Raw genomic sequence first — 7,292 nt, 5'->3', positions numbered from 1 at the left:
TAAAGATTGGCTTTGAGCCTTGTTAATGAACATTGCAAAGCTGAGTTGGAGGGGGACTCATGAAGTAATAACACAGACATAGCTTCGAGGTAGCAACCTACTCAGTCCCAGCCACGTTATGGCTCATCTTTCTGTAATGGAGGATGTGGCTAAAATGAGAAAATTTGACTTTTTGGGGGGGGGGGGGAAAGAGAAGGAAGACAGGAAAGAGAAAGGAGATTCATTTTTAAAGGAAGGAATTGTGGATGATGGTGGAAAGGAAGAGTGGATGACATAACAAAAAAGGAAGGATGGATGGCAGGAGAAAAAAGGTTAATTAAAAAAAACAAAACAGAAGCATAATAGGGAGAGAAAGGGGGGGGGAATGAAAAAAGAGGAGGAAGTACAACAGAGACAAGGGGAGGGGGGGTAATGGAAGTGTGGGAGGAGTGGGGAAAGAGTTTGGAAAGAAGTTTAGAGAGAGATAGGAGGAAGGGGGTTGGGGCATGTGTGGAGCATACAGGGGAAGGGAGGGCTCAAAACTTCCACCATATTTACACATTTAGTAACCTAAACTCTACAACATGCATTTATCTTTCTTACTATCATTATAATCGACTTGCATTTGCTTCAAACCATCTGTCACTGTGTATTGGATCTAGTTAGCGATGTAACCTTCATGACTTTTTTCTTGTTAAATTGAGTAAGAGGAACCACTTGTCGGCGACAAGTCCTGCAAGTTTTGTTGGACAAGCCCATGTTGAACGGACGTGCCTGTGATCAGAGCTGTGTTCGAGTAAACTTCATTGTGCGGTTTCTCTGAAACCGCTTTTCACCGTTAGACTTTGTTTTCGGGAAGAATGAGATGGTCTCCAGAGGGTTGTGCGGCAGCTTTCGACACGTGCCAGGCACGCAGGCTATTTCCCTGTACCGACTGATCCCCCGCCCTCCTTCCCTCTTCCAAACAACTTTTCCAAGAGCATGACCGCCCTGGGTGGCCTGTTCGGGGGAACGCAGACAAAAGCAGGGGTCGCAGTATCGATATCACCGCTAGTGTCCTTGTCTGACCTGCTGACTCCAGGCAACTGTGCCTGATGGATTGTGGTATCAATAACAGGCACCGTTTGTGGAATCACCAGGGCCCGAAGTACCGTTTCCACTAGACCGCTGGGTAGGTCAACATCGTTTAAACGTTCTCTCAAAAAAGACGCTAGTTTAGAAATGCAGATTTAGGTTTTCGATAGAGAGTATACGTTATTCTCTCCGCTCAGTTAAAATAGTTTTAAAAGGATAACGAAACTAATGGTAACATGAAGCATCATGCAACACAATCACGTGATGGTTACCAAGACATACTATGACGTCATAATGAAAATGCTCTTGCGATAGTTTTTGTGAAAATACGCATTACCCCGCACACGTGAAGCAAAAAGCAAGGTTAAGCAATTGGTTCATGTCCGTCTGTCTGTCTCTCGACAAACATCAGTTTATGATCGAGGAACAACTTCTTTAAAGTTATATTTTGAACACGAATCGAAACATGAATTGGAAAAACCTGCTGTTTAGTAGTACTTTGGCTCTGAATTTGTTGTGTTATGCACAACATTCAATCGCACATGCACAGAGAGGAGTGAGATAATATTTTTTGCTCTGTCTGCCAAGCAGTCAAAGAAAATTGGAAATCGTTCCAAACAGGAAACTTGCTCTTTTTCAGGATGTCATAAAGGACAAGTACAACAAACATGAATAACTAATGTAACATATTAGATGGGGTGTTGTAATAAACACTGTGTCAATGGCAGTAAAAATGGTGGAAATTCCGGAATTAATTTATCTATTCGACTTTTACAATCTTTGTTTTATTTAAATTGAATTATATACTTGAACACTGCAGAATGCAAATCTCCTTTTTGGCACTTTCAAAACCCTTCTATTTGGTAGTGCTTGGCCATGTTAAATTAGGTGGTGTCTAAGACTTATTCAGCAGCGCTAAACTTCCAGAATTTTTTTTTAATGAAATTTAAAACCATTATTTAATTTAAATTGAAATCTATATTTAAATACTGCACAGGGTATCATGTTTTATGAACTCTCTAGTTAATGATTTTATTTGTTTAATAGAGACAGAACTCAAGGAACCTTATGGGACCAGTGTGGCTGTTATAGATCAGCAAAAGTCCTCATGAGACATTGTAATGAAACTATATGGGGAAATGGCAATTTGGGAAGGGTGCTGGCCTCAAGGTCTCCTCTTTCAAAAGTCCCCTTCCACATCCCTCCCTGATTAACACCTGAAAACCTATATATATATATATATATATATATATATATATATATATATATATATATATATATGGCTTTCATGTTTCACATGCATGCTTATTGCTTCGATTAATGTCTTGTAAAATACAAGCTTCAGGAAACAAAAGTAAGTAAAACTGAGGATTGGGAAACGATCTATCAGTATTCCATGAACATCTTCTATCCTCGACCTCTTCCCAAGCTCGCTTTGATTCACCTTGTACACTATAAAAGGAGTTTTGCATCTGACTGCATGAGTTCCACCCATTGGTTGGACAGTTCACCTGACTCCATCCACAATTTTACACCACAGCCACCAATTTAGGAACCCTTTAGAATTTACAATTTAGAAACCATTAGAATTACCCTTCAGAATTACTGCTTCAAAACCTTTAAAATTACCCTTGAAACCCCTTCAGAACTGTCCTTTAGACACTTTGAAATTTACCCTTTAGAATCCTTTAGAATTACACTTCAGAATTATGCTTTAGAAACTTTAATAATTATCCTTCAAAACCCTTTAGAATTACCCTTTAAAACCCTTTAAAATTACCTTTTAAAACCCCTCAGAATTACACTTTAGAAACCTTCAGAATTACTCTTTAAACCCTTGAGAACTGACCTGTAAAAGCTTTTAGAATTATCCTTTAAAATCCTTTAGAATCACCATGTAAAACCCTTTAGAATTACCCTTTAAAGCCCTTTAGAAAACTTCAGAATTACCCTTTAAAACCCTTTAGAATTACCCTTTAAAATCCTTTGGAATTACCCTTTAAAACCATTTAGAAAACTTCAAAATTACCTTTTAAAACCCTTTAGAATTACCCTTTAAACCCCTTCAGAAAAACCATTTAAAACCCTTTATAATTACCCTTTAAACCCCTTTATAATGCTTTGGAATCACCCTTTAAAACCCCTTTGAATTACCCTTTAGAACCCTTTGAAATTCAACTTTTCAAATCCTTTACAATTACCTTTTAGAATCTCAGATCCTTTAGAATTACCCTTTTGAAACCTTTAGAACCCTTTGGAATTCAACTTTTCAAATCCTTTACAATTACCTTTTAGAATCTCAGATCCTTTAGAATTACCCTTTAGAAACCTTTAGAACCCTTTGGAATTCAACTTTTCAAATCCTTTACAATTACCTTTTAGAATCTCAGATCCTTTAGAATTACCCTTTAGAACCATCTGGAATTTACCCATTGGAATCATTCAGAATTACCCTTTGGAAACCTTTAGAATTATCCTTTAAAATCCTTTATAACGCTTTGGAATCACCCTTTAAAACCCCTTTGATTTACCCTTTAGAAAGCTTTCGAATTACCCTTTGGAACCTCTGGAATTTACCCATTGGAATCATTCAGAATTACACTTTGGAAACCTTTAGAATTATCCTTTAGAAACCTTTAGAATTACGCTTTATGTAAAACCTTTCAGAATCCTTTGGAATCACCCTAAAAACCCCTTTAGAATCACTTTAATGTCAGTCATGGCATTTGTTGGTTAGTAAAGATTTACAATGTCATTAATCTTCTGGATGCAGCTCGGAGCGGATGCAGATGCATTCTGGGAAACCAAAAGCTTAGGCTCACTGTAAAGCTTACAGATGCTGCAAGCTTACACCGCTCTGTGAAGCTAACATGTGAAGCTTACATGTTGTAAAGCTTATACTGTGTTGTGAGGTTCATATCGAGCCACGAGGAAATCGGTGTGACCAGGCCCATGCTACGTTTTATCTACATATAAGCGCTACTCATTAAAGAGGATTAATGTGGTCAGTATATCTCTCCATGTAGCTAATTGTAAGACTTCATGAAGTAAGAAAGATTGGAATATTTTTTGTACGCGTTTTCATGTAAATACATTGCGCGTCACGTATATTCGTGCCATTTAAATAACATATTTCGACGCCATTTGAGGTCTGTTTCCTGTTCGTTTGATTCATTGTATTTGATTTATAGTGGAACTGTAATGCATTTCTGAAGTATTGTTGTCACAAAACAACATCATTCCTAGACGGTTTTGCGGAAATTTCAGAGCTTTTCGGAGCTTTCACGGAGCTTTACGAAGCAATTGAAGAACTTTCTCGAAGCTTTTTGGGGAAAGAATAAACGGCCGAAGGCTTCTGTATGAACACTACTCCTTTTGTCTATATCTGCATACGACATCCAACGAACCTGCGAGACTATGATTACGAAACCTCTAACGGCAGGTAAGGACTTTCTGCTGTTATGGTGAAACACTTTATTGTGTCCAGTACAATCCAGTCCAGTGAATCGGTTTGTGTCACTTGAAACCATTAAAGTGAAAGGTTCATGTGCCTAGAAGGATCAAAGCTGATTTTAACCCATTCTGCTGTGGTAATTACCCTGTACTATCTGTGGTGAGATGGGTTTAAACATATGCAATGGATGGCCTATATGGTTGAGCACAGTGATGTGATTGATCTTAACCATACCTGATTCTGTAGTGCTTCTATTTTGACATCTGTAACTTTATTTGGAAGTTGTTTTGAACTTGTAATCATTTGTTTAAATTGTAAATGAGTACAGGTGAAGAACCACTGGTCATGTTTGATGTAAGTAGTGATGTACACACACACACACACACACACACACACACACACACACACACACACACACACACACACACACACACACACACACACACACACACACACACACACACACACACACACGATGAGGAGGTACGTCGCTCTGATCGAGAACCCAAACCCAACGATGACTGTACTAAATGGAAGTTAGTTTGGAATAAACATAATGTTGTGGATTTCAGAATCAGATCTGAGTAATGCACACAACATCCAGGTCCTCACACAGTTATTTGCATAAATGCATGCTCAGAATAGACCCATCCCCTTGTCTGGTGGGATTCTAACTCTTTGATGCATGGCAGAAGGGTATAGAACAGATTCCCTTTCTTTCCTATGGGATAACCTTTTCCTCTTTACTACACGTTCATGACGTATGATTTTACGTCAGTTTTCATTTCTGCATGAGAGATATTCACTGTTCATGCTCGTGATAAGATAGCCATCAGCCCAACGGATACTCGTTCTATTCCCTTTCCATCAAGACACACCGGCTTGGAAATACACGATTTATTTACACATTTAATTTTGGTTATCATTTTCACTTTGGACTTGCAGGACACTTGAGTGAACACACCACAAGCTTTTCCTGGACAGTTTATTCTGACGGCCAAACATGGCTCTGTTCTCAGATCATTTACCTTCGGCATCCACCTTTTTCCATTGATGTTTGACACCCACCTGTTTTTCATCGACGTTTGACACACACCTTCTTCCATCGGGATCGGCACCTGGTTCAGCAGCTCCATGGATGCGAACTGGCTCTTATTCATCTTCTTCTTCATGAGCACTTCATGTTTTCGCTTGGTTGTTCTGGCAAATGGCTGCTTTCTGGTGATCGTCCAGGTGTCATAAGCCAGTCATGTGTTAATTCGGAGTTGCATCTCGTTCGATGGTGAGGAGAGAACGATCGCGAGAATTGACAGTTGCAGGTCACATGCAGCAATGCGCCAATAGGCAAGCTGGATTTGGCTGAAGTCTGCTTGAGGCTCTGCCCACACTGGTCACCTATAAAAAAGGATGGGAGGACCACTTTCCTGATGGTTGGTGACAGCTCCTTACAGCTTCTGGCAGCTCCTGACGGTTGGTGACAGCTCCGGACAGTTCCTGATGATTGGTTACAGCTCCTGATAGCTCCTGATGGTTGGCGACAGCTCCTGACCATTCCTGCTGGTTCTGCCCGGTACCTGGCTCTTGGGATACCTGATTCTTGGCATTCCTTGTTATTGGGAGTGACGACTTGATGCCGATTGGTGTTCGAGCCTGTTTGCGGGTGGGTGCACGGTGAGGCAGGGTTCTGGCAGCGGACCAAGGCACACTCACACATTTTGGTTTATTTTAGTGGACGCACGATGACTTCTGCCTTGGTAAGCAGAAAACAGATTTCTTTCCCCCCTGAATGATCTGCTGGGGACTCATGTCTCGTGTTTAATTGTTAAGTAAGGCATAGTGATAAGTATCTGCTCTTTGTCTATTTTTCTATAAATGCTTGTTGAATTCTTTATGCTTGATATTATTTTGTGAACTGAACATTTGATTGATTTGAATTTATGCAATTAATTTACAAGGAAATATCATCTTCTTCCATTTATTCATTTTTCTGAATAATAAATTCCTTGTTGACGTTTCAACCTGTCCGTGCTTGTCCTTTCCTTCCATTGGTCCAGCATTGTCTGAACCTAGATAGACTGAGAGATTATAATTCCCTAACTAATTAACCTGTCATAGTCGGTGTGCACCAGCGGTAAACGCTCGGCCGCATTACTTAAGATCTAATGAAGATAAGATTGGTGCATCGCCGAGGGTGCGTTCCCTATTCAGGAAGCCACGTGACCTCTAGTTAAACGGCAAATTGGACGGTGGACACTGGAACTCGTGGTTAACTGATTGGCGTTCGTGGTTGTTTAGCAACCTTCCGCACCACGAAGTTAATTGTGAGTGGTGACCCCAGGTCCGGTTCTTCCGAGGAGAAACGAGGATTAACCCATTGATATATGGAATACTTTACCTGCAGCGCCCCCTACAATTAGGGTAAGCGCTAAAATTGGCGAAAATTGAAGCCCCCTAGCGACCAGGTGAGTGCATCGATACGAATTAAACTTTGCAGGTTCATGGTACTCAATGAGTACTACAACTTTGCCTCAGGACATATTGACCGATTTCGATTAGGTCAGGGGCCAAAGGTCAATTAGTGCAAAAATCGATAATATGCGAGAGCTGGAGGTGCCTTCGCGCCAAATGCTACTCCTCCTAGGGTTATGGTCGGATGGTCATGAAAATTCACACTAATCGTCGGGAATACATTGTGCACAAACGATCGAGCCGGATTTTCGATTTAGATCTTTGTTCACCCACAGCACCCCTCGAACTTTGAGGATTTCCGATTTCAAACCGCATT

General features: G+C 40.3%; 1 long non-coding RNA gene across 1 annotated transcript; it reads left to right on the top strand.

The window, feature by feature from the left end:
- Positions 1–613: 613 nt before the first annotated feature.
- Positions 614–6,338, top strand: LOC147030045 (uncharacterized). The gene is made up of 3 exons (XR_015056181.1): positions 614–1,150; positions 4,321–4,495; positions 5,453–6,338. It is a non-coding gene; the product is annotated as an uncharacterized LOC147030045 (long non-coding RNA).
- Positions 6,339–7,292: the final 954 nt, after the last annotated feature.

Source organism: Eptatretus burgeri, chromosome 3, assembly GCF_056783735.1.
Source record: "Eptatretus burgeri isolate ZD-2024b chromosome 3, Ebu_testis_v1, whole genome shotgun sequence".
Classification (NCBI taxonomy): Eukaryota; Metazoa; Chordata; class Myxini; order Myxiniformes; family Myxinidae; genus Eptatretus; species Eptatretus burgeri.
Note: the sequence above shows the minus strand (reverse complement) of the source record. Positions and strands in the feature narration are given on the sequence as shown.